Source organism: Schistocerca piceifrons, chromosome 1 (assembly GCF_021461385.2).
Source record: "Schistocerca piceifrons isolate TAMUIC-IGC-003096 chromosome 1, iqSchPice1.1, whole genome shotgun sequence".
NCBI classification, from domain to species: Eukaryota; Metazoa; Arthropoda; class Insecta; order Orthoptera; family Acrididae; genus Schistocerca; species Schistocerca piceifrons.
In genome coordinates, this window is record NC_060138.1 from 596,164,930 (window position 1) to 596,190,562 (window position 25,633).

Below are 25,633 nucleotides of genomic sequence, written 5' to 3' on the forward strand. Positions count from 1 at the left end.
CATCTGAACCACAAACAAATTCATGCAGGAGAGGGTAATCCAACATAGCGTACTAAAATATCTGTTGCGTTTCACACCTGACCAGTTAACATCGTATAAATTTAATTTTACATTACACTGACGTTTCTAGAGATTATGTAAAAGGTGCTCCAGACGAAGTGGTCAGTATTCAGGGATATGACAATAACGATCATTCGGAGCAAAAAAGACTACTGAGCATGGGCTCTAAAATTCATACCTTAAGAGCTATGAGCACTTCTTCATCTTCGATACTATGAAACAAATCTCTTCTACTGCAAGGCCTTTGCTTTCCATATTTTAATAGGTGATAGTACGGACCAGAACAAAGAAAGTATGTCCAGTAAACGTAGGCTCTAAAATACATACTTTAAGTACACTTGTTCATCTCCGTTTGTGTGAAACATAGCTTCTACTGATAATGTGGTCTTACCTCTTTAGGGATGCATTTTAGATCCCATCTTTAATAGACTTTTTCCTTCGAATGGTCGCTCATGGCACATCCCCTTATGTAGATATTAAATATTAATCATTTGTGTGCTCATGAACAACAGTGGGACAAAAGGATCTAACTGTGACCAAGCAAGTAAAATTTTCATTAATAAAATTTAAAATATTTTATGACATTATTTCCAAGAACTTAGTTACTAACAACTCACTTTTAAAATGTCGTCAGTGTTCTTGTCCTGGTTACTGCACATATCAAAAAAAGGTTTGCATCACCTCGTTTCCGAGAGTTCCAGAACCTGTACAGAAAATTGGAATAAAGATCAACATAAACATCATTTCCGCCCTTTTTATTCCTCATGAAAACACACATTCCTCATGTTGTACCACCATACAGCGAGACCTTCAGAGGTGGTACTCCAGACTGCTGTACACACCGGTACCTCTAATACCCAGTAGCACGTCGTCTTGCATTGAAACACGTCTGTATTCATCGTGGCATACTATCCACAAGTTCATCGAGGCAGTGTTGGTCCAGATTGTCCCACTCCTCAACGGCGATTCAGCGTAGATTCCTTAGAGTGGCTGCTGGGTCACTTCGTCCATAAAAAGACCCTTTTCAATCTATCCCAGGCATGTTCGATAGTGTTCATATCTGGAGAACATGCTGGTCATTCTAGTCGAGCGATGTCGTTATCCCGAAGGAAGTCATTCACAAGATGTGTACGATGGGGGCCCGAATTGTCGTCCATGAAGACGAATACCTTGCCAATATGCTGCCGATATGGTTGCACTATCGATTGGAGGATGGCATTCACGTATCGTATAGCCGTTACGGCGCGTTCCATGACCACCAGCAGCATACGTCGGCCCCACACAATGCCACCCCAAAACATCAGGGAACCACCACCTTGCTGCATTCGCAGGACAGTGTGTCTAAGGCTTTCAGCCTGACCGGGTTGCCTCCAAACACGTCTCCGACGATTGTCTGGTTGGGGGCATATGCGACACTCATCGGTGAAGAGAACGTGATGTCATTCCTGAGCGGTCGATTCGGCTCGTTGTTGGTGTCGTGGATGCAAAGATGGACCTCGCCATGGACGTCGGGAGTGAAGTTGCGCCTCGTACAGCCTACTGCTCACAGTTTGAGTCGTAACACGACGTCCTGTGGCTGCAGGAAAAGTATTATTCAACATGTTGGCGTTGCTGTCAGGGTTCCTCCGAGCCGTAATCCGTAGGTAGCAGTCATCCACTGCAGTAGTAGCCCTTGGGCGGCCTGAGCGAGGCATGTCATCAACAGTTCCTGTCTCTCTGTATCTCCTCCATGTCCGAACAAGACGCCTGGACATTTCCCTTGTTGAGAGCCCTTCCTGGCACAAAGTAACAATGCTGAAGCGTTCGAACCGCGGTATTGACCGTCTAGGCATGGTTGAACTACAGACAACACGAGCCTTGTACCTCCTTCCTGGTGGAATGACTGGAACTGATCGGCTGTCTGACCCCCTCCGTCTAATAGGCGCATCGTTGTTTTCATCAGCCGGCCGGTGTGGCCGTGCGGTTCTAGGCGCTTCAGTCTGAAACCGCGTGACCGCTACGGTCGCAGGTTCGAATCCTGCCTCGGGTATGGATGTGTGTGATGTCCTTAGGTTAGTTAGGTTTAAGTAGTTCTAAGTTCTAGGGGACTGATGACCACAGACGTTAAGTCCCATTGTGCTCAGACCCATTTGAACCATTTTTGTTTTCATCTTTGGGCGGATTTAATGCTATCTCTGAACGGTCAAACGGACTGTGTTGGTGATACAATATCCGCAGTCAATGTCTATCTTCAGGATTTCCGGGAACCGGGGTGATGCAAAACTTTTTTTGATGTACGTATTTCCAGTTCAAATAACACGATAATCTTATTTATAAGACACATTTGTTATACGTTTATAAACTCCAGAGCACTAACTTGGTCTGTGGTGCAATGTGTTATAAAATCTGAGAAAAACAGCCGTAAACTATATGGAAATGCAGGTAACACACAGTGTGTACAAGAACCAAGAGGAAACAATAAAATTGCAGGACCAAGAAGTGCTTGGATTAAAAACGGTGTGATACGGAATGCAGTCTTTCACACCTGGTGTTCAGTCTACACAGTGAAAAAGCTATGACGGAAATAAAAGAAAGGTTTAAGAGTGGGATTAAAATTCTGGGTGAAAGGTTATCAATGATAAGATTCGCTGATGATATTGGTATCGTCAGTGAAAGTGAAGAAGAACTGAAGTATCTGTGGAATGGCACGGATAGACTGATGAGTGCAGAACTAGAATTGAGAACAAACAAGAAAACGACAAAAGTAATGAAAAAAAGCAAAAATGAGAATTTCAAGGAGCTTAACATCAGGATTGGTGATCACGAAGTGGACGAAGTTATGGAATTCTGGTGTCTTGGAAGCAAAATAACCTATGGCAGATGAAGCAAAGAGGACATAAGAAGCAGACTAAGGCAGGCAAGGAGTGCATTCATGACCAAGAGAAGTCTACCGATATCTGAGAATGTACAATCAGAATAGGGCATTGCATGATAGTGAAACATGAACAGTGGGAAAACTGGAGCAGAAAAAAAAATCGAAGAATTTGAGATGTCGTGTTGTAAAAGCATTTTGAAAATTAGATAAACTGATAGGGTAGATACTAGGAAGTGGTTCTCCTCAGAAATGGTGAAGAGATTGCATAAAAACACCGACAAGAAGAAGTGGCTGGATGATAGGACATGTGTTAAAGAACCTATACATGCAGATCGACCTGTAGAGGGTAAAAATTGTAGGGGAAGGTAAAGAATTGTTGTTGTTGTTGTGGTCTTCAGTCCAGAGACTGGTTTGACGCAGCTCTCCATGCTACTCTATCCTGTGCAAGCTTCTTCATCTCCCAGTACCTACTGCAAACTACATCCTTCTGAATCTGTTTAGTGTGTTCATCTCTTGGTCTCCCTCTACGATTTTTACTCTCCACGCTGCCCTCTAATATTAAATCGGTGATGCCTTGATGACTCAGAACCTGTCCTACCAACCGATCCCTTCTTCTAGTCAAGTTGTGCCACAAATTTCTCTTCTCCCCAATTCTATTCGATACCTCCTCGTTAGTTATGTGATCTACCCATCTAATCATCAGCATTCATCTGTCCCACCACATTTCGAAAGCTTCTATTCTCTTCTTGTCTAAATTATTTATCGTCCATGTTTCACTTCCATACATGGCTACACTCCATACAAATACTTCCAGAAACGACTTCCTGACACTTAAATTTATAATCGATGTTAACTAACTTCTCTTCTTCAGAAACGCTTTCCTTGCCATTGCCAGAGTACATTTTATACCCTCTCTACTTCGACCATCATCAGTTATTTTGCTCCCCAAATAGCAAAACTCCTTTACTACTTTAAGTGTCTCATTTCCTAATCTAATTCCCTCAGCATCACCCGACTTAATTCGACTACATTCCATTATCCTCGTTTTGCTTTTGTTGATGTTCATCTTATATCCTCCTTTCAACACACTGTCCATTCTGTTCAGCTGCTCTTCCAGGTACTTTTCTGTCTCTGACAGAATTACAATATCATCGGCGAACCTCAAAGCTTTTATTTCTTCTCCATGGATTTTAATACCTACTCCGAATTTTTCTTTTGTTTCTCTTACTGCTTGCTCAGTATACAGATTGAATAACATCGGGGATGGGCTACAACCCTGTCTCACTCCCTTCCCAACCACTGCTTCCCTTTCATGCCCCTCGACTTTTATAACTGCCATCTGGTTTCTATACAAATTGTAAATAGCCTTTCGCTCCCTGTATTTTATCCCCGCCACCTTCAGAATTTCAAAGAGAGTATTCCTGTCAACGTTGTCAAAAGCTTTCTCTAAGTCTACAAATGCTAGAAACGTAGGTTTGCCTTTCCTTTATCTGCCTTCTAAGATAAGTCGTAGGGTCAGTATTGCCTCACGTATTCCAACATTTCTACGGAATCCAAACTGATCTTCCGCGAGGTCAGCTTCTACCAGTTTTTCCATTCGTCTGTAAAGAACTTGTGTTAGTATTTTGCAGCCGTGACTTACAAAACTGATAGTTCGTTAATTTTCACAACTGTCAACACCTGCTTTCTTTGGGATTCGAATTATTATATTCTTCTTGAGTTCCGAGTGTATTTCACCTGCCTCATACATCTTGCTCACCAGATGGTAGAGTTTTGTCAGCGCTGGCTCTCCCAAGGCTATCAGTAGTTCTAATGGAATGTTGTCTACTCCCGGGGCCTTGTTTTGACTTAGGTCTTTCAGTGACCTGCCAAACTCTCCACGCGCTAACATATCTGCAATTTCATCTTCATCTACATCCTCTTCCATTTCCATAATATCGCCCTCAAATACATCGTCCTTGTATAGACCTTCTATATACTCCTTCCACATTTCTGTTTTCCCTTCTTTGCTTAGAACTGGGATTCCATCTGAGCTCTTGACATTCATACAAGTGGTTCCCTTTTCTCCAAAGGTCTCTTTAATTTTCGTGTAGGCAGTATCTATCATACCCCTAGTGAGCATAAATTTAGGTGAAAGGGGAAAATTTGTACAGCTAAATTCCGAAAATTTTGTCTTAGTTCATATGGTTCGAATGGCTATGAGCTCTATGGGACTTAACATCTATGGTCATCAGTCCCCGAGAACTTAGAACTACTTAAACCTAACTAACCTAAGGACATCACACAACACCCAGTCATCACGTTTTGTCTTAGTATTAAGTTCTACAGGTCCAGTCACATTAATGTGGCGACCTGTCAAAAGTCTAAATTACCACCTTTTGCAGAGCGGACGTGCACGGAAGAGAGTCAGCGAGTTTCTCGGTATTACCGACGGTATGTAGAGCGATGCCGACTCCAGTGCTGTGGTCAGCTGCACTAGACTTCATGCTTTGACGATCCAGGGCGCGAACACTCCGATCGTGGTGGTGCCTCAGATTCTCGACTGGATTCGAATCCGGGGAGTTTGTGGCGAGAGGAGTACAATAAACTGATATTGGTGCTCTCAGAACCCATCCACATACGTTGCGAGCTGTGTTACTCTTTGCGTTGTCCTGGTGGTAAGAGGCATCGTGCCGAGAGAATGAAATTGCATGTATAGATACACATTGTCTACAAGGATAGAAGCATACTTGTGTCTTTCAGAATGACGAATTCACCCAGGAATGCCACAAAATCATTCTCAAGACCATAACCCTACCTCCTCCGGCTCCGCCAATAACAGTTGTCGGCGTGGGTGCATGACCCAGGCGCCTGTTGCAGAGGCACCGACACAGCTACGTTCGCTGTGCGGTCGTTGAGGAGACATTATTGGTAGCCCATCGGCTCATATGTGCGGTCAGCTGCTCAATAGTTGCACGTCTGTTCGCTCGTACACATAGGAGCTACGCGAATAGTTTACAAACTTGGACGCTTCGGAAATACTTCCACATTTGGACGAAAGCCAATGACCATGCCATTTTGATGTACAATAAGTAACTCCGTTTGCACCTTATGACAGAGACTGCGTTGTAATTCCCCCCCCCCCCCCCCCCAAGGTCGACACTCTTTATACGCCCTCCACTGCTAGTGCTGCCACCTGCCGTCTGTGTGTGGCTATTGCACGTAGACGTGGAACACAGCTGGCGGTCACATTAATGGGACGGGACGGTGTACGTTTGAGTGAATAATTGCGGCAAGACTGAAAAAATATGACAGATTGTTGAAAACTTTGCATTGTGCACATTCTTTAAATCTTGCCATTTGATTCACTATTTTTCGTCCAGGCCGCCACACATGGTTGTCAATAAATTTTATTTTCACAATATTTCTGTCAGTTTCAAATAACTTGATCTCCTTCCGGGATCTTGTTGCCTAGTGGCTTTTTTAGAAAACCCGCAAATTTTATTACTTTTGAGTTTATGATTTTTGAGGTGTATGGAGTTAAAGTTTGCCGAAAGTCCTTAACTTTTAAACTTGTGTATCACAAAACGAAAGCCAAATCCATAATTGCGTTAACCACCATTTGTAAGAACGCTCTTTTCCCTAGAAAACATCAGATTTTCACAATTGATCTTTTTTTTCATGAAGGTCTACAATTATCGACTAAAGTTTCGATGCATATCACTATTTTGGGAAAGTGTCATCGAACTCGATTGTCAAACACTTGAACAGTAACATTGTTTATCACGGTAGGTTTACTGTTAAAATTCCGAGAGAGATTCTTCCATGAAGATTCAACGTGTTGTTGCATGCTTCATATGTTTCGCGGAGCGACTGTAACCGGAGAATCAGAGAAATTTCAGCTCATTCAGCGGCTTATGACTTTCGTTCTTACCTCGTAGCACTAGCGAATGGATCAAGAAAGTGAATAATTCTAATATAGACGAAGTGCCCTCCGCCACATACCTCGGGCGGAGCCTGCATTACACGTACGTAGATTTAGATGCTCTCGTATTTTCCTACTTTCGCGTCACTCGTATCAGGATAAACTTCAATTACTTTGTGAAATAGGGGTTCAAATTGAATACTAAAAGAAAGAAAATAAAAACTCTAAGACGCTGAATTTAAGCGCAACGTAACTGGCAACCTGAAAGAACCTTCAAGATTAAAAAAAAAAAAAAAAACGCAGTTTACGCGTTAAACAGACGAAGAAAATGTTCAGAGAAAAATTTCCAAAGAAACGTCGTGCGGTTTGCGTTGCCCTTCTCAACATTAATCGGATCTAAATTGGTTTTATGATGATTTTAGGGATTTAGAGAAGCCGTTACGGATCTTAAGACGTGCACTTCCGGAAATGCTGCCTTCAGTTCATACACAAGGACCTATGAAATCATAGCCGTTAAACTGCTCTCTTAGATTCGTTTCATATTATTTAACTTGTATTTCCTGTCACGCTCAACCATTTAAAATTTAGATTTGTTCTTCGTTTTTGTCTCGATTCAGTGGTATACAATTAAATTAAAGTATCAACTTTTCCAGTGAGCAACTAATCCTATATACACTCGTGGAAATGGAAAAAAGAACACATTGACACCGGTGTCTCAGACCCACCATACTTGCTCCGGACACTGCGAGAGGGCTGTACAAGCAATGATCACGGCACAGCGGACACACCAGGAACCGCAGTGTTGGCCGTCGAATGGCGCTAGCTGCGCAGCATTTGTGCACCGCCGCCGTCAGTGTCAGCCAGTTTGCCGTGGCATACGGAGCTCCATCGCAGTCTTTAACACTGGTAGCATGCCGCGACAGCGTGGACGTGAACCGTATGTGCAGTTGACGGACTTTGAGCGAGGGCGTATAGTGGGCATACGGGAGGCCGGGTGGACGTACCGCCGAATTGCTCAACACGTGGGGCGTGAGGTCTCCACAGTACATCGATGTTGTCGCCAGTGGTCGGCGGAAGGTGCACGTGCCCGTCGACCTGGGACCGGACCGCAGCGACGCACGGATGCACGCCAAGACCGTAGGATCCTACGCAGTGCCGTAGGGGACCGCACCGCCACTTCCCAGCAAATTAGGGACACTGTTGCTCCTGGGGTATCGGCGAGGACCATTCGCAACCGTCTCCATGAAGCTGGGCTACGGTCCCGCACACCGTTAGGCCGTCTTCCGCTCACGCCCCAACATCGTGCAGCCCGCCTCCAGTGGTGTCGCGACAGGCGTGAATGGAGGGACGAATGGAGACGTGTCGTCTTCAGCGATGAGAGTCGCTTCTGCCTTGGTGCCAATGGTGGTCGTATGCGTGTTTGGCGCCGTGCAGGTGAGCGCCACAATCAGGACTGCATACGACCGAGGCACACAGGGCCAACACCCGGCATCATGGTGTGGGGAGCGATCTCCTACACTGGCCGTACACCACTGGTGATCGTCGAGGGGACACTGAATAGTGCACGGTACATCCAAACCGTCATCGAACCCATCGTTCTACCATTCCTAGACCGGCAATGGAACTTGCTGTTCCAACAGGACAATGCACGTCCGCATGTATCCCGTGCCACCCAACGTGCTCTAGAAGGTGTAAGTCAACTACCCTGGCCAGCAAGATCTCCGGATCTGTCCCCCGTTGAGCATGTTTGGGACTGGATGAAGCGTCGTCTCACGCGGTCTGCACGTCCAGCACGAACGCTGGTCCAACTGAGGCGCCAGGTGGAAATGGCATGGCAAGCCGTTCCACAGGACTACATCCAGCATCTCTACGGTCGTCTCCATGGGAGAATAGCAGCCTGCATTGCTGCGAAAGGTGGATATACACTGTACTAGTGCCGACATTGTGCATGCTCTGTTGCCTGTGTCTATGTGCCTGTGGTTCTGTCAGTGTGATCATGTGATGTATCTGACCCCAGGAATGTGTCAATAAAGTTTCCCCTTCCTGGGACAATGAATTCACGGTGTTCTTATTTCAATTTCCAGGAGTGTATATATTACGTACATTTTATTCTTCTTTGTCCTCTGTATGAATGATGGAGTAGGTCTGTGCGTTGAATTTGTCTTTTATGTGATAGCAGCGGAGCACATGCCTGTCTGCTGTGGTAGCAACAGCGTAGCCAGTGGGGCTTTCTCAGTCAAGGCAAAGAGATTTGTACTCTTTCGGTAATCATTTGACAGTAGTTAAGTTGGCGGTGTAAGTTCGTTACAGGGAGAGCGTGGCTCTCGTTACTCGGGACTGAACATTTGGTCAGTGAAGATGGTACTCTTAAGAGCGACATGGCGCTGTTGAATGTGTTAATGTGTGATGGTGTGTAGCTGTTCTAACTGACGTAAACGTTTCATTTGCTAATTCAGTTTCAAATTCGGTAGTCGAATTATTATATTTTTCAGAGTTTAATCACAAGTATATTTTCTGTATGTAGTGCACCTTTAAAATTCAATTGTCTGAGCTCTCGTTTAATTGGAGTGTATTCTGAACTTTCATGGTGTGTATGTGTTTTATTTCTTCTATTTTCCAATTCGTGTCAATTTTAAGATTGTGCATCTTTGTTCATAGGACGTGTTGGTAATCTGACAGTGCGTAATTTCAGTGCCACCTTGAATAAGTTTTATTCCTAGTTTTTTGTGGTATTTTACTGCCGTTTGTCTCTATACAGTTTACCTTAGTGTTCTTGAAGTTTTCATGATTCTTAGGATTCTGCTGTGCTCATGAGCATTAGTTTTCTACGCCAGCGTACCTTAGTTTCATGTGCAAGCTGATCTAGATGAATTTCCTTGTCGGAAAAGATTCCGTGGTGTACATTTTCTCAATAATCCAATCATAGCGATATTGATGAATCTCTGAGCCTTTGACTCACGGTGATGGCAAAATTCTTTTTATCTCTATTTTTGTCTTTGTGAATCGTGTATGTTTGTGTGAACGTTTCCCATCCCTGTCTAAGATATCCTTTTCATCTACCAACGCAGTGTACCACAGCACTCAGTATAACAATAATAATAATAATCATTATTATATAACTGAGTTAAATAAATAAATAACAGGCAACGGCAAATCAAAGTTAAAAGTTACTTCGTGGATATTTAATATGATGTCTTATTTCAGTAAACTGTGTTAAATTGTGATGACTGTTTCTCAAACTAACTCATCCCGTTTTGTAAAATTATTTTAATACATTCAACCTGGCGTTTCTGAGGCGCAAAATGCAGGCCTTATATTAGTAGACTTTAGTCTCATTATCTTATATTTTGGTTGAGGCCTAAGCTCTTGCGTACTCTGTATTATTTTACTTATCTTTTTTACCGAAATTGTTCCCATACGCTCATTCCATACATTCACTTGCCTCTGTTAATTGATATGTATTACGTTTGTAATGTTTATCTATTAAGTAATTAATTCAGTTCCTTTTTATACTAAAGTTTCAAATTTTCGTCAAACTGGGTGGTGACTCAGCGAAATTGTTTGACACACAGAACTTACCAGCAGACTGCAGAGTTCCGCGTTGTCTAACTTCTCCGGTTTCTGTTTGCAAATCACTTCCCAGTTAACCATTCATCCGTTAAAAATCACTTATGTCGCGAGCCTGTATGCGAACATAATTGGAGCCTAAGAGAAACAGTCTGTAGGTAGGATGTATTAATAGTAAGTGTGTGTGGGTTCCGTGAAAAAAATCATTTCTGATAACAGATCACGATTTAGGTCGAAGTTCTGGGAGCATATGCTGTCCAGGAGAAAAATTAAACCATTGTATGTATATCTCACTATACCATGTTTCATCCCTAGGGAAATGGGGAAAATTTGTCATTTATATTGCAATTGTAATCACCGGTTATGGGGCATCCATATAGATCAATTTCAGGACATACTGAATCGGTTACGAAATGGGACGACTATGCTCCCTTCTGATTTAGTACTACAAAACAAAGAGCCGCCAAGTAAGGTAAAAGACGTGGTTCCTTTGCCTTCTCAACCGAGATTGAGTCGTATTGAAATTCTGTACTTTTCAATGCAAAACATTAAAAGTGCAGTTGAGACTAGAGTCAAAGCTTACAAAAAGAACATTAGAAAGATTGTATTTCATATAGGTCAGAAGGTTTGGATCGGGAATCATAAACTATCCAACAAGCGTTTGTGCAGTGGTCCATAAAGAGTGAAACGGATACCACATGGAAATGTACTGGACGTTGAGACACTTTGGACACAAAATTCGAAAAACCTGCATCATACTTCAAATAGCAAATCATTTTTTGAGTGAGCAGCGCACAAAATAAGGGAGAGAATATGGCAACTGACGAACATTTTGATGTTTGTATGTAATGGTTGTAATGGTGCTCTACAGGTGTGTGTGTGTGTGTGTGTGTTTGTGTGTATGTCAGTCTTTCATGAATTTATTCATAGTGTCAGAGTGACAAGTGCTTTCCATTTGTAATTTTTTCCCGTGATTTGCTTTGTATCAGTGTGGTACAGAATCTCATTACGGTTCCCGGTATGATCTGTATGAATTTCCTTTTGTGCCTGGGTAACCATAATTTTTGCGATGTTTAAAGAATGATGTTTAAGCAGTTTTCCACAAACCAGTGGACGTGAACGCCACAGATGAACAATGGAAAAAAACATAGTAGCATTGGTTTGGATATCAAAATAATGGTTTTCAAATGGTTCAAATGGCTCTAAGCACTATGGGACTTAACATCTGAGGTCATCAGTCCCCTAGACTTAGAACTACTTAAACCTAACTAACCTAAGGACATCACACACAGTCATGCCCGAGGCTGGATTCGAACCTGCGACCGTAGCAGCAGTACGGTTCCAGACTGGAGCGCCTAGAACCGCTCGGACACAAACGGCCGGCTAATGGTTTTCCTTCTTGTTTATGTATGGGTATCATAGTGGTTACATCTGTTTGCAGTAAATTGTTATATTTCTGTACATTGTTGTGAGTGGGAATGTAGTTATTGGTAAATAACGGTCTATGTTTGTAGATAGCAGCGTCACAGAATCCACTCATTTTCGTTACCAAATCTTGTATAAGACAGATCCTGACCAATTTCTCAATACAAATAACGTATTCTGTCCGAAGTATGTAAGAATTCTCTTTATTGTCTAAGTTTTGAGTATCACTCCAGTAATGTTAAAGGAGCTTATGTATGGTTTTTGTTAACATTTTTCTCATACAGGTAACTTTCTGAGAAGTGAATTCAGTTTTTCTTTTCCGAATGCTTGATAATTTTGCCATAGAAGATTTCTTATTTCTTTCTTTCTAGTTTATTAAAAAGAACCACCTTGCAAAGCAATTTTTGGGGCAGTTTCTCATGTATTAGTTTTAAGTCAGTAGCAGAAATTACCTTTGTAAATTTTGTAACGCATGTATATGATGTTATCGTGGGGTGTTTCTCAGCGCAATTTGAAACGAGCTCTGCGAACCAGCAGTATCTGCCAGATGTTCTGCGACAGAGAGCATGGCATTTGCAGTTAGCGCCGGATTTCCCAGGAGTGCTCATAGCAGGTGGGACCCATCCAGTGGCGAGAAAAGCAGACCAGCAAAGGGGGACAACCCCACCCAACACCGCACGATGGCGCCATACTTAAGGGTCGTGGCTACCTGCCAAGTCAAGGTCTATGGCCGAACCCGTGTCCGCGGGAGGGATGTCAACTGGTAGACACTCTCACCCAAATTCGGCAAGGGCTATGTCAACAGGCAATTTCACCTCGACTGATGTTTCTGCTGCCAAGGACAACAAACAGAAGAGGCACTTCACGCCTCCCTTCCACAGAGGTACCATAGACAATCGCATTCGGATTACAATTCGAAGTCACTAATGACGAATGGTGGCGGTGCACCTTGTGGCCACGACTTGCATGACTGATGGGGGAGCTGGTGGAAGCAGGCAGCTCACATCCAACAACTGAGTGTATACTCCATGAACTGATAGTGAAAACAGCGCATGAGTGTTTCTCACTTCCCCTAATGTGTTTTCCTTGTTTGTCGATCTACTGACACTTCGGACATAGCCAAGAGACATCATAAAATTTGCTTATTGTCTGATCCTTCATTATCTTTGTCTCACAAATTTTTGCAACAAAATGTGACAGTGTAATACCATTTGCCTAATACATTACATCTCCAGTATAAACTTACTTTCCCCAAATTATTTTTTTACAGTACTATACCATTGTCTTCCCTTGTATGATGTATTAACTACGTTGAACTATCGAACTGCGCACAATGCTGCTATGAACAGTTTTATTTCTTATTTATATTTTTATAAATCTCGCGATAACAGTAGCCCTTTTTGATCTGCCTTTTATGTTATTGATCTCTGTTCAGTAGGTCTATATACCTATACAAATGATTTCCTTATGTCTCTGCTTAGGTTCAGTTTTTATTTCGGTATATTCTGATATCATGTATTCTGTAATGTTTTATAATTTCCATTCATGTTTCATCTTAACTCTAGATTTTTTTCTGTAACACGACTGAAATGATTGTGTTCTCAGTTGTACATACAAATTATATAATTTTCAAATCCTGTTGTTACGACTGGTCGTTCATAATTTAGTTGTGTACTTAGTTTTTGTCCCCTTTCTGAGGTGTACAATTACATTAAAGTATCAGTTTTTCCAAGAAGCAACTAATCCTATGTATATTACCTACGTTTTGTATTTCCAAATTTCCTTTCTCTTTTTGTCCTCTCTATGACTGAGTCATTGAGTGTTACGTTGAATTTGTCTTTCATATGATAGCAATACGTCATCTGGATGTTCGATGTGATAGCAACAGTGCAGCAAACGTAGCTTTCTCACTGAATGCAAGGAGATTTGCACCCTTTCGGTAATCGTTCGACAATAGTTAGGTTGGTGGCAGAAAGGACCCCTCCAGTCTCATCAGGCTACCTGGGGCGAGGTTCATTACAGGGAGCGCATGTTCTCATCACTTGGTACTGAATCTTTGATAAGCGAAGATGGTAGTCTTAAGAGTGACATGGCGCTGGTGAGTTTGTAAACGTGTGATGGAGTGTAGCTATTCTAACTGATGTACTTGTTTGATTTGCTAATTCAGTTTCAAGTTCGGTAGTCGAGTTCCTATATTTTTAAGAGTTTAGTCATATGTATATTTTCTGTGTTTAGTAAGTTTGTGCGTTTCTTACTTCGTGTAACCAGATGATTGTTACTCCTGTGCAGGTTTAAAATTCAGTTGCCTCACTCCCCTTTTAAATGGAGTGTATGTGTGTACTCTTCTCGAGTGTAAATATTTTATTTCTTATAATTGTCAGTTTTAAGACTGTCTAGCTTTGTTCGTACCACGTGGTAGTAAGTTCACTGTGTGTAATTTCAGTACCATCTTGAAGAAGTTTTATTCTTAATTGCTAGTGATACTTTATTCCTGTGTTTCTATACAGTTTACATCTGTGTTCTCAAAGTTTTCACGAGTCTTAATAATTCTGTTTCCTTCATGAATATTCACGGTATTTGCGTGTGCAGCATATCAGGTTTCATGTGCAAGATGATGCAGATAAACGCCCGTATCAGAAAGTGATCCATGGTATCCATATGCTCAATAATCCAGTCATAGGATGTTGATGAACCTCTGAGCCTTTGACTTATTATGATGGACAAAATTCATTTTATCTCTATTCTTGTGTTTGTGAATAACATATGTTTGTGTGTATTTTTCCCACCTACGTCTAAGATTTGCTTTTTATCAATCGCCACGGTGTACGCCAACACTGAGTATAGTAATAAGCGAGTTAATTAAATAACAGGCAATGACAAATCAAAGATAAAAGTTACTTTTTTGAATATTTCGTGTGATGTCTTATTTCTATAAGCTTTGTTAAATGGTGATGAATGTTCCTCAAACAAACCCTTTTTGTAAGATTATTTTAATACATCCAACCTGTCATTTCTGAAGCACAAAATTTAGGCCTTATCTTTGTAGACTTTTGTTTGAATGCCTTATTTTTTGGTTAAGGGTTAAGCTATTGCTTGCTCGGAATTCTATGATTTATCGTTTGTACTTAAATTGTTCCCATATGCTCACTCCATATACTCCCTCGGATCTTTTTATTAATATTAACTCGTTAGTAATACTTACCAATTCAGTGATTAATTGAGTTCCTTTTTAAATTAAATGTTCCCAATTTTTATTAAACTGGGTGGCGATCCAGCGAAATTTTGTGATACACGGAACTTAACAGCAGACTGATGAGTTCCACTTTGACTGACTTCCCCAGATTCTGTTTGCAAATCTCTTCCAATTTACCCGTTCATCCAGTAATAACCATTTATACTGAGATGAGCTTACTAAAGGAAGAAGTGAGCCACAAAGCAAACAATTCTAGATATGCAACCTGCTTCCTGGTGTGTCACCAATGGACACTGATGTGTTAATGAGCTACGTAGCTGGCTGTTCAGTGAGCTGTTGCGCTACAGACTGAATGAATTTACACTTACGAAAACGCGAGATTAAAACTCTTAAACAGAGAAACACACACGAAATTTAATAAATAAATAAATAAGGAAAACAGAAAAAGATAAACACTGAACTTGCCACTCTGTAATTGTTCTCGTACTCGTATATTAGCCGAGAGCTGGAGCCTCTCGTTAATTCTGTGTCGACTTTATTTGGGTGTTCGAGTGCAGAGGATGTCGTGCAGGGATGACCGGGTAACGGAGTAACAGTAGTTGAACAAAGTGTACCCTCACGGAATACTTTGCATACGTTCGTAGCGTTTTAGTTTTAGGTGTTGGTATTTCAATTTACTATCGGCTTATTTATCGATTGTCGTTATTTATTTGGAGTACACTGTTGCTATTTGGTTTACATATTATCATTTTGTCATCTGGGGATAGTAAGAGGAGCTCTGGACGCTAGAAAATGGAGTGCCAAATAGAAAAATCGGAACATTTCAGACACATTCTTATGTTTGAGACCAACTATGTGGCGATAATGCCATTCGACAAAGCACAGCGAGAAAACGATTTTTCTGTTTTAAGGAGGATCGTTTTGACATTAGTGACTCTCCACCTTCAGGAAGACCTTCGGTGTTTGATAAAGATTGTTTAACCACTTTAATCCACAATCATTCACGTCAGCGTACGGGAGAATTGGCAGATATGATGAAATGTGATCATTCCACCATTGTGGGACATTTACATGCGATGGGGAAGGTTCAAAAATCGGATGTATTGGTACCGCATGCCATAAGCCAATATTACACAAATAATCGGTTGGCCATATGTGCATATCTGCTAGTTGGTCATCAATTTGATCGTGAACAACACTGAATACTCCTATCCAGTTTCGTTCTGGCGACGATAAATTGTGTCTTCACGTTAACACAAGCAAAAGGAAGGAATGGTTGAGCCCAAAAGAAGCTGCAGCTCGCCGTACAAAGACAAAGCGCATCCACAAAGAAAACGTAATGCATCTGGTGGAACTGGGACGGTGTGATGTACTACGAACTGCTTCCCTGAGTTGCAACCATCATGACTGACATTTATTGTCAACAACTGAGACTTCTTGCAGACGCAGTCCAAGAACAACGACCGAGAGGACTGCGTGAAGTGGCGCTATTCCACGATAACGCCCGCCTGCGTTCAGCTAGACTGACAAAAAACAGTGTACAGAAACTGGGTTGTAAAATCAATCCGCAATTACCTTTTTCACCTGATGTTTCTCCCTCGGTTTTTCGTCTTTTCCGCTTTCTACCGAACAACCTTCAAGGAAAATGCGCCCCGAACATGGCTCGAGAGTTTTTCGCCTCAAAATCACGTGATTTCTACAGCCACAAAATCTAAAAATTACGCCAGCGTTGGCAGACCGTTGTAAATAGTGAAGGAGAGTATATTATTGATGATTAAAATCTTTGTTAAGTGTATCTGTTGTATTTATTAAACTTATGGAGAAACGCTGCGAACTTATGCACTAACCCAATAATAACGAAGTACGACAGCTATATTGCTCCTCAGCGTGAACGTTTGTGATCATTTCGATGAAGTAAGAAGAAAATGGTCGGAAAACAACATTTCTTAATCTCTGTGGAAATACACTCCTGGAAATTGAAATAAGAACACCGTGAATTCATTGTCCCAGGAAGGGGAAACTTTATTGACACATTCCTGGGGTCAGATACATCACATGATCACACTGACAGAACCACAGGCACATAGACACAGGCAACAGAGCATGCACAATGTCGGCACTAGTACAGTGTACATCCACCTTTCGCAGCAATGCAGGCTGCTATTCTCCCATGGAGACGATCGTAGAGATGCTGGATGTAGTCCTGTGGAACGGCTTGCCATGCCATTTCCACCTGGCGCCTCAGTTGGACCAGCGTTCGTGCTGGACGTGCAGACCGCGTGAGACGACGCTTCATCCAGTCCCAAACATGCTCAATGGGGGACAGATCCGGAGATCTTGCTGGCCAGGGTAGTTGACTTACACCTTCTAGAGCACGTTGGGTGGCACGGGATACATGCGGACGTGCATTGTCCTGTTGGAACTGCAAGTTCCCTTGCCGGTCTAGGAATGGTAGAACGATGGGTTCGATGACGGTTTGTATGTACCGTGCACTATTCAGTGTCCCCTCGACGATCACCAGTGGTGGACGGCCAGTGTAGGAGATCGCTCCCCACACCATGATGCCGGGTGTTGGCCCTGTGTGCCTCGGTCGTATGCAGTCCTGATTGTGGCGCTTACCTGCACGGCGCCAAACACGCATACGACCATCATTGGCACCAAGGCAGAAGCGACTCTCATCGCTGACGACGACACGTCTCCATTCGTCCCTCCATTCACGCCTGTCGCGACAACACTGGAGGCGGGCTGCACGATGTTGGGGCGTGAGCGGAAGACGGCCTAACGGTGTGCGGGACCGTAGCCCAGCTTCATGGAGACGGTTGCGAATGGTCCTCGCCGATACCCCAGGAGCAACAGTGTCCCTAATTTGCTGGGAAGTGGCGGTGCGGTCCCCTACGGCACTGCGTAGGATCCTACGGTCTTGGCGTGCATCCGTGCGTCGCTGCGGTCCGGTCCCAGGTCGACGGGCACGTGCACCTTCCGCCGACCACTGGCGACAACATCGATGTACTGTGGAGACCTCACGCCCCACGTGTTGAGCAATTCGGCGGTACGTCCACCCGGCCTCCCGCATGCCCACTATACGCCCTCGCTCAAAGTCCGTCAACTGCACATACGGTTCACGTCCACGCTGTCGCGGCATGCTACCAGTGTTAAAGACTGCGATGGAGCTCCGTATGCCACGGCAAACTGGCTGACACTGACGGCGGCGGTGCACAAATGCTGCGCAGCTAGCGCCATTCGACGGCCAACACCGCGGTTCCTGGTGTGTCCGCTGTGCCGTGCGTGTGATCATTGCTTGTACAGCCCTCTCGCAGTGTCCGGAGCAAGTATGGTGGGTCTGACACACCGGCGTCAATGTGTTCTTTTTTCCATTTCCAGGAGTGTACTTTGACCGCAAGATGACGTCTTAATTTCATTCTCTTTCCTGTAAGTATGATACTCGTACTGAATGATCAGAATTAACTGAAATATCAATATTTTTGGCAGAAAAATTGAGGTAACTCTCATGTAATATAGCAAAACAGAAAAGAAGGGGCCCGTGAAATTTAGCTATTAAAATTATTTTTTTATTTAACATAGCTGCTGTTCAGCAACAGTGAAAGTAAACGAATGAATTGAGAAAATCAGCTGACAGGTTACAGATATAAACATTTATTAATAACCATTGACCATGGCTTTAATAATTATAAAATTATCTTCTTTAGAAGTACATGGATCTGTTGAGGAAATTTTTTCACGTCATAGTTACAATTAATTATCAAGGTATAAAGGATGTACAAAACCAATAGATGAAAATATAATAAACAAAAAATTACTTACAAGTAGAGACACATATTGGCGACGACAAATTTGAGAGGAAAGAAGCTCATGTCAGTTAACATCGTACGTGTGACTGACAGTAAAACCAAATAAAACATATGAAAAACATTTCGATTTGAGCTGAGCATGTACATGAAATTAAAAGACAGTGAAGTGAACCGTATGTGGCTGGCTCCGTATGGCGACTAACAAAACTGTCGCAGTACACGAAATGGGAAACATTGGTACGTGGCATACCTGCACGAAAACATATACGCTTAGCAAACAGATAAATTATCAATCGCCACGTTGTAACGAAAAGGGACTAAAAAATTTTATGTAGTAAATTGGGAAGATGGGAGGCAGGGAGGAGGAGGTGTGCACGTTACCATTCGTCTTTCCTAGTGAATTTTCTTTACGCCTTACTTTGATCGCCCTGCCGGTTTGATTTGTCCACTACCAGGGATTATTATTACAAATCACTTTGTAAACCACTTCACACTGTCGAAAATTTATTCATTACTAATCATTCCCCTAATGATCTAGAAGAAACCGTAATCCTCTGTAAGGAAGATAAAGGCGGAAATTTGACTTATATGAAGAACTGGATTTTTTTAAACACACACTCAGTAGGGATGGCAACATGTTAAACGATCAGCTGCAACTTGCAAGTCGACAGTCTCTGGAATGTTTTAAACCTGTACTTCAGACCGCTTAATGTAGTTATAGGTCGTTAGTGGGCTCCACTTATCATTCACTGTCATCACAAGAATTCAATCTCATTCTGTCAACGGCCTTATCAAAGAGGGCGGAGGAGCGGAAAGAGGTTTAGGGCACCCACTTACCTTGGGGTGGGAAACTGCCAATAAGGGCGGAAGAATCAGCGATGGTCGACAGCATGATAATGCAGAAGGCAATGGAAACCACTGCATCAAAGGCTCATAACCTGCATCTGCATAAATTGATGATGAAGAGACAGAGAAAGAACATGAAGATATTGAGGGAGATGAAAATCTAATCGTCATGGTGGACTGGAATTCAGTTTTAGGGAAGGATTAGAAGAAAGGTTACAGGAGAATATGGGCTTGGGACCAGAAATGAGAAAGACTAAGTGAGTTCTGCAATAAATTTCAGATAGTAATAGCGAATACTCTGATCAAGAATCACAAGAGGAGTAGATATACCTGGGAAAGGCAGAGTGGTTCAGGAAGATTTCAGTTAGATTACATCATGGTCAGACGGAGATTCAGAATTCAATACCGGATTGTAAGACGTACCCACGAGCAGATATAGATTCAGATCACAGTGTGGTAATGATGAAAAATAGGCTGAAGTCTGAGAGATGAGATACGAAAATCCTAAGGCATGATGAGGTACGCTTGAAGTTTTCTGAGACTGTAGTTACAGTAACAAGGAATAGATCAGCAGGCAGCACGGTTGATGAGGAACGGACATCTCTAAAAAGGGCAATCACAGACTTTGGAAAGAAAAAACATAGGTACAAAGAAGGTAACTGCGAAGAAACCACGCCTAACAGAAGAAATCATTCAACTGATCGGTGGAAGAAGGAAGCACAAAAATGTCTCCAGGGAAATTCAGAAATACAGAAAGATAAAACGCTGCCGAATGAAATAAATAGTAAGTGCAGGGAAGCAAAGACAAAATAGCTGCATGAAAAATGTGAATAAATCGAGAAAGAAATGGTTGTCGGAAGGACTGATTCAGTACGTAGGAAAGTCAAAACAACCTTCGGTGGATATAAAAGCAACATGAACAGTGCAACGGGAACTGCACTGTTAAATGCAGAGGAGAGAGCGGATAGGGGGGAAGAGTACATTGAAGGTCTTTATGAGGGGGAAGATTTGTTTGAGGGGATAGAAGAAGAAACACGAGTCGATTTAGAGATAGGGGATCCAGTACTAGAATCACAGTGCAAGAGAGCTTTAGAGGAATTAAGATCAAATAAGGTAGAAGAGATAGATAAAATTCCATTAGAATTTATAAAATCATTGGAGGAAATGGCAACAAAAGACTATTACGTTGGTGTGTAGAAAGTATCAGTCTGGGGACATGCCATCGGAAAATATCAGCCACACAATTCCGAAGACAGTAACAGGTGATAAGTGCGAGAATTATTGCACAATAATCTTAACACCTCGTGCAACCAAGTTGCTCACGAGAATAATATACAGAAGAATGGAAAGGAAAATTGAGGATGTGTTAGATGACGATCAGTTTAGGGTTAAGAAAGGTAAAGGCACCAGAGAGGCAATTCTGACGTTGAAAATGGAAGCAAGACTAAAGAAGAATGAAGACACGTTCATAGGATTTGTCGACCTGATAAAGGGTTGGATAGTGAGAAATGGTGCAAGATGCTCCAAATTCCGACAGAAATAGGGATAAGCTGTAGAGAGAGATGGTAATATACAATATGACTGAATAATAAGAGTGGACGACCAAGAATGAAATGCTAGGATTGAAAAGGGTGTAAGACAGGGATGTAGCCTTTCATCCCTACTGTTCTATCTGTATATCGAAGAAGCAATGAGAGGAAGCAGGAGAGGAATTATAAATCAAGGTGAAAGGATATCAGTGATAAGATTCTCTGATGATATTGCTATTCTCAGTGAAAGTGACGAAGAACTACGTGATTTTCTGAATGGAATGAACTGTTTAATGAGTAAAAAATATGGATTAGAGTAAATCGAAAAAAGACGAAAGCAATGAGAAGTAGCAGAAATGTGAACAGCGAGAAACTTAAAATCATAATTGGCGATCACGAAGTAGGTGAAGGAATTCTGCTACCTAGGCAATAAAATAGCTCATGTCGGAAAGAGCAAGGAGAACATAAAAATAGACTAGCACTGGCAGAAATAGCTTTCGTGGCCAAGGGAAGTTTCCTAGTATCAAACGTAGGTCTTAGTTTGAGCAAGAGACTTCTGAGAATGTCTATCTGGAGCCCAGCATTGCATGGTAGTGAATCATGGACTGTGGGAAAACCGGAAAAGAATAGAACCAAAGCCTTTGAGGTATGGTGCTACAGAAGAGCTTTGAAACTTAGGTGGAATGATAAGGTATGAGGAGATTCTCCAGAGAATCGACGAGGGAAAAAAAAGTAACGAATACGCTGACAAGAAGAAGGGACATGATTGTAGGACTTGTGTTAAGACATCAGGGAATAACTTCCACGGTACTAGAGGGAACTGCAGAGAGCAAAAACTGTAGAGGAAGGCAAAGAATGGAATACATCCAGCAAGTAACTGTGGACGTAGGTTGAAAATGCCACTCTGACACGAAGAGATTGGCACAAGGGAAGAATTCGTGGAGGGCCATCAAATCAGACGACCGATGACTAAAACAAACGTATGAAGAGTTGTTGGATGGGACAATAGGTCTGATTTGGTAACTGTTGAAGGGAGACTGAGTACACTCTAGTATGTGACTAGAACGACAAACTCTGTTGTTATATCCTTCATGACCAAATTAGAAAGTAACATATTTCTGTAGGATAATGGAAGATCCCACACTGTGCGTCAGGACACAAACGCTTTAATCAATATGGATCCTCGACTGACTTATGTGGTAACATGTCTATGATGTGAAGGGAAGATGTATGCTGACACATAATACAAAGTCAGAAAACTTCGTCAACAGACACAGCATGATCCAAGGTTTCTTTAATGAATTGCCAGTATTACATTTAATTACCTTTTTACGAAAACTAGTTCAAAAATGTAGAAAAGCACAATAACATATATGTTGAATTTGGAGGTAGCATTATGCTCATTGTAAACTTCATCCCAATTAACATTTTTAAGCTTTTTTTAAAATCTTCTATAGTTTTATTATTAATCAGCCTTGCTGTTTTCTAGAAGTGTTTCCGAACTGAACACAGAGCTAAGTTGTGTAACGTGACTAACTGTGCATCGCAAGCTGACAATATGTTTACGACTGGACAGGCGTGTGTCTCTTTACCTTCCGCTTGTTAAATGAATCTATAAAGGTACTACTATTTAGAGCAACTGAAGTAAGTAAATTTATGACTGATGCCAAAGTATAAGTGTCTCGTGTATTCAGGCCCTTGTAAAGAGTATATTTTAAAACGAGAAAATGACGGCAGTAGAAGTTACATTGGACATACACTGACAGAAAAGAAAAGTGTTACACCATCAAGTACCAGTCCGATATTTATCAACACATCAGTCATAAATTTACTTACTTCAGTTGCTCTAAATAGTAGTACCTTTATAGATTCATTTAACAAGCGGAAGGTAAAGAGACACACGCCTGTCCAGTCGTAAACATATTGTCAGCTTGCGATGCACAGTTAGTCACGTTACACAACTTAGCTCTGTGTTCAGTTCGGAAACACTTCTAGAAAACAGCAAGGCTGATTAATAATAAAACTATAGAAGATTTTAAAAAAAGCTTAAAAATGTTAATTGGGATGAAGTTTACAATGAGCATAATGCTACCTCCAAATTCAACATATATTTTATTGTGCTTTTCTCCATTTTTGAACTAGTTTTCGTAAAAAGGTAATTAAATGTAATACTGGCAATTCATTAAAGAAACCTTGGATCACTACAGGTATAATAAGAAAGAACTGGTACAAAACAGTGAGAACAACTACCGACAAAGAAATACTTTCTTATTGTAGACAATACTGTAACATATTAAGGAAATCTGTAAAAAAAGTCCTGGAGTACTTTTGCCTGAAGTATAATTGAGAACTTTGGCAATATAGAACTCAGTAAATTAACATATTTCGCACAATTTCATTGATTGATATCTTGTGGCAAAATGTTGATGGGTAGCCCCCTGTTTAGGCAAAAAGTATTCATGGCAAAAAGAAAATAATTAGAATAATGCGTGGACTTCACATATATACATCTTTCAGAAATATCTTTAAGCAGCTGGGATTATTAACCACAGCCACAAAGTACATTCATTCATTAGGAAATGTGTTATCTACAATACACATGAGTTTGAGAGTAACAGGAAATTTTTAATGAATCTAGGTTTGGCAAAGAAGGGGGTGAAATATGCTGCTATAAAACTCTTTGAGAATCTACCCATCTCAGTAAAATGTTCGACATAAGAAAAGTGTTTTCAAGTGTAAATTATAAATGTCTCTTCTTAACAACTATTTCTAGAAAGCACAAAAATTCTTGAGAAGCGGTAATAAGTCGTTTTTAAAGGAAAAATAACCTGTAAATAGACAGTTTGTAGTCATACAAATAAAATGTATCTACATCAGATACAAACATTCGTTTTATTATTTTAGTTGCAAATGAGTGCCCCATGTTTGTTCTGTTGATACGTTCCATTGACACGTTCCACAGCATAACGTTTATCGTGAATTTGACCTATGGAACAGGTAACCAACTAATAAAGAGATTCTATACTCTGTTAAAGGACGAACCCTTGGAAGAGACAAAGTTGTATACTACTACGGCACTCCTTATAATGCTTTAAGTGCTACAATTTTTCGGCTTTGGATGTCTGAAGAATCGAATCAACTAAAATGATAATTGTACGGCGTATTTCTACGGATCGTTGTAAAATCTAGACAGAATCGGAGGCAATGGACATTCAATTATTGTAATCAAGTTCAACAACAGAAGAAACGAAGCACTGAGAAAATCTAGAATTGTGGTTTTCGGTGATATTCGCACGATAAAGTATAGCATTTAAAACTTAATGTTGTAGAGCTGTTACGATAACCCCAAGGAAAAGTAGGCCACATTTAGTGACATACAAAAACGATTTTTAAAAAATGCTGGAGATAAAATGAGATACAAAGTTGCCTTAATTGTCCATTAGCTGATGGTTGGCTAGATGAATGGGATGATCAACTTGCTTCTGTAAATGGAACAAATGTCTTAAGAGTACCTTACAACTGTCGACGAAGAGCTTATAATGACAACACATCGAATCAAATATCACTTACTCAAGGCTGCTTTAATTCAAGATTCAGATAGAAAGAGCAATTGCCGCTTTATATCTTACCTGTAACATGTGAAGAAGGATGTGACCAACAGCACATGCTTCTTTTGTCTTAGGTTTCTATAAAGGCTAACAGACTGTGATACATCAGCGTGTTAGCTAGCAGAGGGCTCCATCATAATGTAATCAGCTTCAAAGTGCGTAAGTCCGGAGCAGAGAAAGTGGATTTTGCACTCAGTTCTGATGAGACTGCGTATAACGCAAACAGCTCTGCAGTTTTGCATATCTTCAGTGAAGTAGTGCGACCTGTCTAAATAAGTATGGAAACTGTTTTCTGTTTGATGCTTAGGCATTATCTTACAGATTTCGGTGTATGTACATAATACTGTTGGGACAAGTTGGATATTAGCTTTAAAATGGAAAAGTGTTTTAAATTATTGACTAATTCTGTGACTGAGAGAAACGTTGCGTTTAGGAACTGTAGAAGGAACATTAACATAGCTCTTCCTTTCTAAATACATTTACTCATTCTCATGAGATGTTTGACATTCTTGAGAATGTACTGCAATGGATCTGTGGAAAGAAAACTGTGCCCATCGCCCTGAAAGCAGTTTATAACGTCGTTGATCGATCCGTCAAGGCAAGTTGGTTTGCACGTTTGCCACACTTAAATTTAATAAACTTTTAACTAGAAACGAAAATGAAAACAGTTAGCGTACAATGACGTATCGTCGTAATTCAATCACCACATGACAAAGATAAACCCATGATACGTACATGAACGGTATTCGTATGGACGCAATGGTTAAGACAAAAGATTCATGTTTGAGAGGAGAGGAATTCATGACCCCGCCCGTTATGAAGGACTTAACGTTTCCCA